We start from the raw sequence: 13,805 nt of genomic DNA, 5'->3' as shown, positions 1-13,805 counted from the left end.
TTTATGGTTGAAATGTTCTGAAATGGGCAGTTTTGTCATCATTGGTTCATACATTTTTGCTTCAGTCCTTACTGGAAAAATATTCAAAACTACAAATTTAACACACACTCTAACAAGTGGTACTGTATAATAAGGAATATAATTTAATACAATCAGAAAGGTGAATCAAAGAACACATGCATGTATGCATGGTCCTAAAAATGTGTGCAAGGGGGTCTATGGTTTGAAAACAGACAAAAATAAACTTTATCCTCCACTGGCCAGATGCATTTTTTTAATGTGGATTTCAATGCCACTTCAATGAATGTGAGATTCAAAAGCAGAGAAAATTACTGTTAATGCTAAATCCATTTTCATTCTGAGACTGTATTGTTTTGTTTAACAAATGTCTATGAGTTTCTGTGCTATAAAATTTGACATAAAAGTTTTAAATTAAATCTTAATATCTGTAATCATTGTAGAAGTAAAGAAGAAAATAGCATGCACACTGAGAGGTTTGAAGAGTGGTTATGGTAACTGGGGAAAAGTTGCCAAGTAATGGGACACTGGAATAGCTGTGTGTGGAGGGGGGTTCTTTGGGAGAGGTAATCTATTTAACTGTCTAGGACCCCATTTTGACCACGATCCAGCTCTGCTTTCAGGTCTTCCATTTTTTTTCTTTCCTGGCAAACAGGCAATGTACTTACCAGCCATTAACTGAATTTTACCCCCAAAACAGTTTTTATGGCACTCTTTTTTCTCAGTTTCTGTTTTTACACTGGGAGAGCTGAAGTTGAGCTGTTGATGAGCATGCAGCTCTTGGAAGTTAAAGTAACAAGTTCATAGGTTCATAGACCCTTGCAGCCTAAACAAATTCCCTTTTTTGTGCTCAAAATAACCTATCAATTTGGTTATAGATTGGTCTTACACATCCCATGGTCAATAATTATATATTACCACAATGAGAATAATTGGATCATACCATAGATAATTTGAGGAACCCATGCATGAGATAAAGCATTTGGAAGCTGTGTTTGTCCATTAGTAGTACAAAGGGCAGTCCTGGAGCAAATTTTCTGTTTCCCATCTGTAGGTCTAAGATACACTTGAAAACGGACAGGGATGAACTTTGTTTTATGTGGATGGGGAGTCTGTTCCACAGCAGTGGTATCCTCTGTGACATATACCTGTCCCTCCAAGCCATTCTGCTGATTTTGCAGAACAGGTTTAGATCCCTAGACCAAGTATTTCTGATGCCATTTGACTTGCCGATTTGCAGTAAATCAATCAGTAATGAGTCAGACACAGGTCACCTCTAAGCAGCCTGTAGAATATCGAGTATAGTGACAGAGCTTTTAGTTGGTCCATGTAGAACATGTTGTTTAGGCCTTGAATTCTATTAGTAAGGTATCTCTGTGGGCATTCTAGCTGTTGCGTGTGACTGGACAGATACTTTCAAAGGGGGCATTATATTCAGTGACTGGCCTAATGTGGGCTGAGTAAAGGGGATAATGACATCCCTATCTCTAGACACAATCTCTTTGTTGATAAGCTGTGCAGTATAATAGGACTTTTTACAATAGACACACGTTGGTCAAAAGTTAGGTCACTGTTCACACAAGTTCCAAAATCTCAAACAACTGGGTCATATCTTAGGGGCTTATTGTCAGTGTGGTAGTTCCCTTGAGTAGATGGCTTCCTGAAGGATACAATAATGCATTATCTGGCATTTAGTTTCAGACCTTAATTTTGACACCAGTTATTTATTTGAGGCAAATCTTCCTGCAGGATGGCTAAGTCACTTGGGGCTTCAATGACTACTCCTGGTTTGCAGTCATTTTATCATATACATATACAGCTATATTTATTAAGTTGTGTATCTTATTTTTTGTACTGCTGCTTCAAATGTATATTACCTGTAGCCTAGATCATGGCTGAAAAGGCATCAACAACCCACCCTCCAACTGATTAAGGAAATGCAGCATAGCTTGAAATACAGTTCAATACCAAGCTAAATGGCTTCAGTGTATAGTTTTTCAGATCTCTGCTGAAGGTGTTGGTTTTCCCATACCCACCCTCTCTATTCCTGTTTGGTGTTTAAATTTGGAGGCTTGAGGCTTTTGCAGTTGCCCACCCCCACTGTAGATTTGATCTGGGACATTCCCCCAGTCCCATCTCTTTACCTCATTCTACCTAATAGACTCCTTCTGCACTTGTTTTTAGTCATTTTTAATTTAATTGCATTTTTTAAACTGTTCGGTCTAATATTGCTACAAATTCGTGTGTGCTAGCTTGCACTGCATTTGAATTTTTTTTACTGCTGTTTTGGAAACTTTTCTGTATATATATATATATATATATGGTTCTACCTGACATAGCCGAAACCACACAACACCGACAACCACATCACCGACACCACATATTCGACAGTCCATAAACACGAAACCACACATAACCGACAACGAAATAACCGACGGTACACAAACACGAAACCCCATACACTGCACACACCACAATAACAATTATTAAAAACAAAACACATCCCCATTCCACAAACCACACACACAACACAAGCACACCAAAATCCTTACAAGCCCACACTAAACCTTACCTAACCCTAAGGTCCGTCACTATCGACACTTACCTACCCGCTCCTAACCCTAACTCACTTAACCCGCCTATCGCCCTAACCCTAACTCACTTAACCCACCCTATCGCCTCCCTAACCCTAACTCACTTAACCCACCCTATCGCCTCCCTAACCCTAACTCACTTAACCCACCCTATCGCTCCCTAACCCTAACTCACTTAACCCACCCCTATCTCCTTAGTCCGTCAACCTCCACACTTACCTGCCTCGTACCCTAACGTCCGTCACTACCGCATACTCACACAGCCTTTCCCCATGTCGGCATCCTCGGCGTTGGTGTTGTCATCCGTCGTGTCGGTCTTCTGCATTGTCGATGTTCTGCCACTCGCGATTCGCGTCGGTCTTCTTCGCTTTCGGTCTTCTGGAGCTCCGGATTCCGATGTCGGTCTTCTGCGCTGTCGACGAAGTCAGGTAGAACCATATATATATATATATATATATTAACAAAAAAAATACCTTTCCTGTAACTAGTGTAGTCCAGATTCAACAATACAAGAAAATCCTTCAAGGCAAATAGGATACAAATCACAGGAAATATTTATTATGAAGCGCTTTTCGTCATTCACGATGGAATGACTTCTTCAGATAAATCACAGTAAATGAGTCACAGTATTTATACACAATGCTCTCATTCAAACAATCAGCTAATTGACCAGTTAATTGATAAAAGCACTGATTTAAGAAAATAGTTCACTTATATAATAAAGGTATAATAAAGTAAAATATGATAGTAATATATAATAGTATAATGTTATATCTTTATATATAAGTATATATAATATGTAACATCATATAATATAACAATGAAATAAAATAATATAATGATATAAAGTATGATATCCTACAGCTCACTCTAAAACATGTAGTTTACATAAATTATACTAATATAAAAGACTATGTATATGAGTACTTTAAAGTACTTTTGTTTCATAAGAAACTTAGAATCATATGTTTCAAAGCCAAAAAACATTTTACATAAAAGTACACATATCTGTTGACAAAAAGTGTAGTAATAAACACAATAATACCATAACTGTATCTAAAAAACTATCTAAAAGAACATAAAGTTCAGCCTATTGGGTAACACTAGTGATTCAAGTCTATCTGTTCAAACTTCTAAGTTTTAAGAGGCATGCTATATTGCAATGCTCATTTAATCCTGGTTCAAGAAAGGCATTAGTCCTAAACTGCCATGAAAGTTCACATTCCTCAAGCAGTAAGTTAAAAGGACCTCTTCTACTATCTAATTCTATTTGGTCTAATCCTATAAATTTAAACTGATGGTTAGGGAAAGATGTGATATGCCTTGCCAAGGCATTTTCAGTTTTCAGTTTAGAAATGGCATTCACATGTTCGTAAATTCTCTCACGAAGACGTCTTTCGGTCCTTCCTATATAGAAACATGTACAATTAGAACATAATGCAGCATAAACAACAGATTTGGAGTTACAATTCAGTCTATGATTTAGTTTGTATAATGTATTGTTAATAATGTGTTTGCTGCCACTTTTAATATATTTACAAATATTACAGCTTCCACACCTGAAAGTACCCATTTCTTTACCTTTATCCTTTATTAATTTACTTTCTAGTAATGTTTTTAGGTTTTTCCCTTTTCTAAAGGTAATTTTGGGTCTGTCACAAAACATATTAGCACATTTTTCGTCTAAAGATAGAATAGTCCAGTTTTTATACAATATTTCCCTTATAATATGACTTTCAAGGCTAAATGTCATAATGTATCTACTACAGAAGGTGTTGTTGGAAGCTGAATTACTTTGAACAGTTGTGTCATCAATGTTATAGACACACACATTTCTATTAGATGACGATTTGCTGCATCCAGGACTGTATGTAAGCTTCTGAGGCCCCAAGATTTCTGTGTTGGAGGGAAGTCTTGTAGCTTATCAGTGGAAGTGGTAAGCACTAGGTAACCAATCTACCACATAGGGAGTGGTTCTGGCCCAGAAATTGTAGTTACTGGCCATTTGGGAAGTTTTTCCATCTCTCTCAACTTTCTGATTTAAAAGCCTGCATTTGCACTTGTTTCCCCCCTTTCCTGAAACTAGTTTAGTCCAGATACAGATTCTTAGTTTTAGCACTTGAATTTGCTTATTCGTGATCAGCACTTGTTCAGAACTTGTAAGCACTAAATAACCTACTAATTACTACAGCACTCAACCTTCCTCATTACCTAGAGGAAAACAGTTTTGGTACTTACTTTCCTCACTTGCTTAGAGAAAAACAGCTCTTGTACTCACTTTCCTCACTTATCTAGAGAAAAATAGTTGTTTATTCAGGTATGTCCAAGAGTCAGCTCCCAGTGTTCTCTCCTGTCTATATGATGAATCTGGGCATATTGGGGCAATGTAGAAATTGCCTCATGTACACAGACAACCCTCTCCTCCTACCACCCAACACTACAACCTGTGAGAGATGCACTTATCTAGCCAAACTGGAGGTAAAGCTCTCTCCAATCAAGACTGAACTTGACAGTCAAGAGGAGAAGGTAAACACTTGCAGCACACCACACTCATCACATAGTCTCACTAAATCTACACCACCAAAATCCACACATAGAAATACAAAAACATTCGCAGAGGCTCTCAATAATAATCTGCTCAAGCAACAGAGACCTCCAAAGCAGAAATGCAAGCAACCTCCACCCTCCAACACAACCCAAATGACACATAACCCGCAAACTCAGTGTGCCACTCAACCACAGCCAATAAGGCAAAACAACGTACCCAACACACTATTCATAGGTGATTCTATAGTCAGGCACACTGATGTCCCACTCACCAGGCTAAACAAGTAGAAGGATACTATCAGCTGCCTGTCGGTGCCAGGATCCGCCACATAACCCACACACTCAGGTCACTCCACAACAAGTACAAATATGACTCTGTCATTGTCCATGTTGGTGTGAATGACCTGAGATGTACCTCCCTGGACTACATGAAAAGAGACATGGAAGAGCTCTCTGATCTTGTAGCCCAGTCAGGTATGACCCCAGCCCTGAGTAGCATTCTGCCATCACCCAGAATGATGCCGCAGTACAAGGACAAAATGATTGACTTCAACAATTGGGTAAGCTTCTGGTGCCATTCTAAAGAGATCCAGTATCTGTCTGCCTGGGATGACATGGTCGACAGACCATGATGCTTTGCCAGAGATGGCCTGCGCCTGTCACCCTGGGATTCTGGATACTGGCTAAGGTTCTTGCCACCCCTATAGTGCCTTTTTTAGGCAAGGTTCAAATGACAAATTCACCACCGTAACAGGAAAAGGCAAGCAAAAACTGAAGGTGATGCTACTCAATGCTATAAATCTAAATCTCAAAATGCACTCACTTGAGGCACTCCGTAAAATGGAGATCATCAATATCTGTGCAGTGACTGAGACCTGGTTCAAGGCTCCAGAGAGCACGCCTGCACTACCAGGCTATAACTCATACCACACTTTTCGGCCATGTAACCTGGACCGGAACACCAAAGGCAGAGGTGTGTCCATATTCATTAAGGATATCCACACCTCTAGGCTAGTTGCTCAGCATAATGCAGCTGAGGTTATCCAAGTGTAACTAACTCTGGGCAAAACTGCAATCCAAATTGTAGCTTGCTACAGATCACTCACCATGCCCCAGGATTCCCACTCCTCTTTTCTTGATGTACTGGAAAATATTAGGGTTCAAACACCCTAATAATGGCTGATTTCAACTACCCCACCATTAACTGGGAAAACTACTCATGTACCAACTCCTTTGCTCAACACTTTCTGGAATTCATAAACTCCAATGCCCTGGATCAACCTATCCACACCCCCACCAGGGGCAAGAATATCCTAGATCTAGTCATTACCAACATGAGTGACCGGTGTTCCACACCTGAAGTCAACGCCTCATTGGTCCGATCCGACCATAAGCTACTTACCATAGATATCCACATCCTGCCCCTACCCACCATTAAGGAAACCATGGTAAACAATTTCTCCAAAGCCAACTTCATGCTTCTTAAGACAGAAGTGGTAAACTTCATGATACCCATGCAGATGGACAATACAGTTACGACTACTGAATCCTACACAATTGCACTTTAAAAGCACTTACATGAGTGCATGGATCATGCTATCCCAAACAGAACCAAGACACTAGCCTCCAAAAAAGGAAGCCAATCTTGTGGTCCCCTGCCATAAACAAACTGTACAACAGAAGGAAGAAACTGTTGCAAAAGAGAGTAAAATCCCATGAGTGGAGGAGCACCCTGGTCAGCCTCAGTAAGAAGCTGCGATCCCTGATAAAATCCTCCAAAGCTAGTTATGAAAACAAAATCACCACTGATTCTAAAGACAACCCCAAAGCATTCTATAGCTATGTCAAGAATCTCAGTGGCAACACTCAGATCTGCTCTGAGTTACAGCACAATGGCACTAAATATACAGACCCAACTGATATTGCCAACATCCTGGCAGATAGGTTCAGTGCTAACTTTACCCCCCCTCTCACCCCCTGAAGAGCCCATCTCTATACCGGAAGAATGCAAAGTTCCTGTAATCACGGCTGCACAGGTAAAAAACACACAATCCAAAGTCAAGAACACAGCATCCATGGGACCAGACAACATCCCAAGCTGTGTTCTACACAAACTACAGAACAAACTGGCACCCCACCTAAGTACCATGTTCAATCATAGCCTCACCTCAGGCTTTGTGCCTGCTGAATGGCACACAGCGACGGTTATCCCACTCCACAAGGGGGGAGCCACCACGGACCCCGGGAACTATCGCCCCATTAGCCTGATGAGCCTGGTCTGCAAGGCCATGGAACGTATCATCATGGAACTTATAAACAAAGACATTGGCAATCTCCAAACTCTGGACCCCACCCAGTTCAGGTTTGTAAATGGCAGATCATGTCTTCTAAACCTGATAGACTTCTTTGAAGCAGTCACCAAAGCTGTAGGAAAAGGGTAAGGTGGTTCACACAGCCTATCTAGATCTTGCCATGGCTTTTGACACCATCCCCCACTCTGGAATTATAGATAAACTCACTAAACTAGGTATAAATCCCTATGTCACAAGATGGGTTGCCAACTGGCTCACTGACAGAACCCACACTGTGAAAGAAGCCGACTCCAAAGCTGACTTCAGACCAGTGACAAGTGGAGTACCACAGGGTTCAGTCCTGGGTCATCTCCTGTTTGGTATCTACTTCTCTGAAGTACAGGCTAACACAGAAGGTCTTTGGCTAATGAAGTTTGCAGATGACTGCAAACTAGGAGCCATAATCGAAACTCCTAATGATGTGGACATCCTACAAAAGGGCCTCACTGAGACAGATGCCTGGTGTCAAAGCATGGCCTCAAGCTCAATGCCAAAAAGTGCATTGTCATCCCCTTTAGTAAAAACTCTGTACCCATGAACTACAACATAGGCGGTAGTATACTTAACACCAAAAGTGTGATAAGAGACCTTGGGACACAGGTGGACAGTAGTCTCTCCTTTGATAATCACATCGCCACAGTAGTCAGGAAATCCTTCTACGTGGCACACCTCATCACAAAAGGTTTCTCATCCAGAAAAAAAGAGGTCATTGTTCCCCTCTACTCATCACTCATTAGACCCATTATAGAGTACAGCGCCCCTTTTGGTATGTACCTCACAAGACATCTACAACAACTGGAAAGGCCGCAGAAATACCTCACAAAGACCATTACCGGCCTAAAACAGATGCCCTACGCAGACCGTCTCAAACAACGCCAGCTTTACTCCGTCTCATATCGCCTACTCAGAGGTGATCTCTGCCTAACATACAAAGCTATGTCAAACCCAGAGCTGTTGTTCATGCTTCACTTAAAGAAATCCCAATCCCTCCGTGCTACACGCTCTAGGGACCTAAACCTTGTCACCACAATAAACAGAACATGCCGGAGGGATAGATTCCTGTCCCAGAGACTTTGTATACTCTGGAATAAACTACCTATCTATATCAAACAAAGCTCCTCATTAGCACTCTTCAAGAAAAATCTTGATGATTGGATGGGAAATAGGAAATTCACCCTGTGATCACCTCTGTGGCTCTGCTCGACAGTGGCACAGGAAAATAATTTTCTTGGGTGGCAAAAGCCAAGGTACCTTTTTGGTTGGGCTTGTATAGGCCCCAGGGCCGATAGCCTAGTACCTACCTATGAACCTATGAATATTTATTATGATTATGCAATTCTATAAATAGTCACTAGGTGGCAGCAAATTACACATTTAGAGATGCATGTCATTAATTTTAGTTGTTGAATAAAACTTCTGATTTCTATATTTCTACCCACAAATGTTAAACATTTTTTACATTGCAGCTAAGGTAGGCAAGCAAGTAAGAAAAAAAATAATTGCTAAATGTGGCCGAGAGTTACAGTCAGAGCAACTGTGTAAGAAGAGACTTAATTGAATAAAAAAATTTAAAATAATGTTTAAAAAGCATTCCTTTCTTATGTTTATTATTTATTTATTTTACATTTGTTGACGGGGTTGGTCCAGCTGGGACAGAGCCCTTTTTCAGTGGAGACCCGGGGAGAAAGGCTCCACAGTTAATACAAAAATTGATACATACAGTGCATACAAATGCAAGCAGATATATACAAAAGCAGGTTAACACGAATGGTAATTAATTTGTACATATCAGCACGTATTACGGTACAGTGCAAAGTATAAAGAAATAGTATAGATGAAATTTACAAGGCAATGAATAGTGGTTACTGTGTAGTAAAAGGTGGGTAAGTATGGGTTTCTAAGTTGTCATTCTAATGTTGAAAGCTATATATCAGTACAGATTAATCTGGTTGAGAGTGGGTGAAGAGGATGTAGTATGAAAAGATATTGTAAGAGTGAAGGTTAGAGGCAGAGAGTTAGGTAAGATGGCTTGCAGAGTTGAACAGGAGAGATGTTAGGAGGAAGGCGGAGAATGTTGCATCAGTGTGTTAACAATTAATGGTAATTAAAGTTCCTTGGAAATCAAATGCTGTTCAAATCCTACTTTGCATCAGACTCTCTGGTCCTAGCTGCCTAAAGTAGATCTAATTATTGTTTCTCATTTAGCTGATCTCTTTTAGTATAAACATAATTTTTGTCTGTCATCTGTTACCCAGTCATTTGCTCTTATTCTTGCACTGTTTTTTGTTGGAGCGGTATTGTTAGTATACATTTCCATTTTAATTTAAAAAACTGTAATAACCAGCTTAACTCAGTAGTGTAATTAGTTTAGATTTCAAATAATCAGTTCCACTTCAATGTCAGTTTAGCCTTCACAAACCCCACTTCCACTCTAAAAACAGTTGTTGTTTGTCTTTTTCGGCTTTTCCCAGTTAGGGGTCGCCACAGTGACCGCTAATGATTGGCAGTAGATTTTTATGGTGCCAAGTTACCAGCCCGATGCCCAACCTTCAGCGAAGGCACGCCCATTCATGCATGTCTTTTGGAGGCCACTATAGTTTAGAATTTATACAATGCTTAAGTTCAGCAGGCTGCAGACATTTTCAAAGCTCAGAACATAAACTTTATTAAAAAAAAAAATTAGTTTTATCAATCTTTAGTAATGACATCCAATGATTCGGGTCTTTTTGCAACTATTCTCTTTGCCCCTGTTATAATGTGAGTTGACTGCAGGAAAGCACTCTGATACTTACGAGCTTTGGGTGAATGCCTACCTGTCACATGAGCTTCATGCGAATCCCCCCCCCATCATTTACAGGTGAATTTTCCATTTGCACATCAGCTCAAGTGAATTCCTTTCTTCCCCACAAGAGCGCAAACTGAATTCCAGCATTTAAAACAGCCAGAAATCACTCTGTTACATGTATTCTTTTGGGGTTTTCATGAAATGAAGTAAGTAGTTGTTGCCTATTACAGTATGAATGGCATAAATACAAATGTAGAAATTAAGAATAATCTCATAGACTTAGACATGCTTATAGTGGATTTACTATTTATTGATCTTCTGCAGGAAATATAAGCATTCAAGTATTCCAGACATTATCTTCTTGCGAATGGCACTTGATATGGTGTGATTCTTGGTCTTAAATTTAAAAGCAATTGGGATAATACTCCATTTAGAACTTGAGACCCATTTATACCACTTTGATCTTGCTGCTAAATATTTATTTTTAAAACAATCAAATCCCTTTTTGTATTCTACAGCCCCTGTGTCTATACTGCTGAAAGAATTCAACAGGTTCATAGGATCATAAGATCACAGGATATTAATAGGCTATTGGCCCTGAGGCCTTTATAAGCCTAGCCAAGAGTTTAGCCCATGTTTAGATAAATCAGCACCTGATGCCCCTGTCCAGTAGGGACACAGGTGGCATTCCAGAGGTATAGTGTCTGTTTCCCATCCAGTTATCCAGGTTGCACTTAAAAAGGGGTAAAGAGGTACTCTGCTTAATGTGGAAAGGGAGTCTATTCCATAGATGGGAGAGTCTCTGGGACACAAATCTGTCCCGCCAATGTCTTGTTGATGTCACAGACCAGGTTGAGGCTGCATGTGCGGGTTACTTGAGTGGAGATTGACTTGCGGATATGCAGCAGTCCCATCAAGGTGAGGTTTGTGATAGCCTTGTATGCCAGACAGAGGTCACCTCTGAGGAGTCTGTATGAAATTGAGTACAGGGATAGGGCTTTTAGCCTATCTGTGTATGGTAGCTGTTTGAGGCCCTGGATTCTCCTGTTGAGGAACCTCTATGGTATCTCCAGCTGCTGCATGTGCTTTGCGAGGTACATGCCGAAAAGGTGTGTTGTACTTAATAATGGGCCTTAAAAGGGAAGAATACAGGGATGTTATGACTTCCTTGTCCCTGAATGAGATACCCTTACTTATGAGGTGGGCCATGTAGAAGGTTTTCCGTACAATGGAAGCAACATGGTGATCAAAAGTCAGGTTGCTATCAACCTAGGTGCCCAAATCCTTCAATACTGACTGAGTGCTTAGGATGTTGTTATTAATGTGATAATTTGTGGGGACATCACTCTCCCCAAAGGGGATGATGATGCATTTTTTTGGTATTCAGCTTGAGGCCATGTTTCTGGTACTCATTTGTCTGAGTGAGAACCTCTTGGAGGATATCCACATCACTAGATGAAATTGATGAAAGCACCCAGCTTGCAGTCATCTTCAAACTTGGTTAGCCATAGCCCACTGGTTTTGGCCTGCACCTCAGAAAAGTATATCCCAAATAACAGAGACCCCAATACTGAACCCTGGGGTACGCCACTTGTTACGGGTCTACTACTTGAGGTGGCTTCCCCTATTTTGGCTATGTGAGCTCTATCAGTGAGCCAGTTTGCTACCTATCTGATAACATATGGATTGATGCCTAGTTGAGAGAATTTATCTATTATGCCTGAGTAGGGAATAGTGTCAAAGGCTTTGGCCAGGTCAAGGCAGGCAGTGTGCACCGTCTTCCCCTCATCCATGGCTTTGGTGACTGTCTCAAAGAAGTTGACCAAATTTAGCAGACATGACCTCCCCTTGATGAAGCCAAACTGTGTGGGATCAAGTGTTTGGAGGTTGCCAATGTTCTTGTTAATGAGGTTCATGATAATCCATTCCATGGCCTTGCAGATCAGGCTAGTTAGACTGATGGTCTATAATTTCCTGAATCAGTGAATGCTCCACCTTTGTGTAAAGGGATGACAGTGGCTGTCCTCCATTCAGCTGGGACAAAGCCAGTACTCAGGCTTTGGTTGAATAGGGTGCCTAATGGTGCTGCAAGTTCTTGCCTGAGTTCACGTAGGATGAAGCCTGGGATATTATCGGGTCCCATGGAGACTGTATGTTTTGCCTTTGAGAGAGCAGTGATGACATGTTCCCTAGATATAAGGGGAAGGGAGCAGGTACTGGGGATGCCCTGATTTACTGATGGGGGGACAGAGGGGTAAAGTTTTCACTGAATTTGTCAGCCAGCAAGTTTGCTATATCTACGGCATTTGTATATGTGGTGTCCTTGACCACTAGTTCTGAACAGATCTGGGTGCTTGCTTTGAGGTTGCAGACATATGTGAAGAAGGCCTTATGATTATCTCTAGTAGATGTGGCCAATTTGGACTCGAAGTTTGCTTTGGAGGATTTCACTAGTGCTCTTATTTGCTTGTTCAGGCTATGGAGACATTGCTTCCATTTGGGCACCTGCTCCTTCTTGGTCTTGGACAGCAATTTTTGTTCCTTTTGTTATAGAGTTTATTTATTGCAGATGTCCACCAGACAGGCTTACTCTTCCTTGCAGAGGATGATTTAGTCCTGTTGGGTATTCCTGATTCCATGATTCTATATAAATGCTTGTATAGTGCTTTGGTGTAGTTTTGGATATTGGTGCAATTCCTACAGAGGATGAGGGGGCTGTGTTCAGATTCATACACTAGAAGTCACTGGACTGCTCAGAATAAATTTGTTATAAAAAGCCTGTATCCTTTACTTATTCTCATGTTACTACCGAACTCTTTCTGCTAATTCTTGGAAGTTTATTAAGAGTGGGAACAGCAAGATAAGAATGAGAAGTTTTCATAGGGCACAGGTCACACAGAAAGGCATGTTGATATAAGACAGAAACAAATGTGCTGAAAAAATTGAGGAAATACCGGCAAAACAGGCCTTCATCAAATGGCTCAGCATATAAATAAGATACAGGCATGTGAGTATAATATTGATCTGTTAGTTATGAGGTAATTAATATGGGAGTGCTCAGTGAATCCTTTGCATTATTACTAATCAAACAGCACCTGGAAATGTATCTATTTAGGATGCTTGCATTCATTAAATGCTTAAATAATTAATTAATTATGCCCACTAGGGATGAATGCCCTTTTTCAGAGCCAACATAGAAACAATGTCTGGCCACATGTCTTGCTCAGCCACACAGCAAGCAAATGGAGACTGAGAAAATCAAACCCAAGGCTGTAGTATGAAGCTCATTCAAAGTTCATAGCTTTAATCTTCTGTACTAAATTGTTAGGCAGTAGGATAGAGATGAAAGTAGCAGCAATTTCAGTCAAGGAATTAAGAAAATAAAAAAGGGACCTGCAAGATAATAATATACAAGATCTTGATGAACTATGCCATAGTGTACTGAAGAAACTGTTCTGGGGTACTGGTTGAATCATGGTCAGGATTGCTCAGCCTTCTTCTTGATACTGA

The sequence above is a fragment of the Protopterus annectens genome, chromosome 17.part0 (assembly GCF_019279795.1).
Source record: "Protopterus annectens isolate FY-2018-M chromosome 17.part0, PAN1.0, whole genome shotgun sequence".
Taxonomy (NCBI): Eukaryota; Metazoa; Chordata; order Ceratodontiformes; family Protopteridae; genus Protopterus; species Protopterus annectens.
This window is presented reverse-complemented; position numbering follows the sequence as displayed.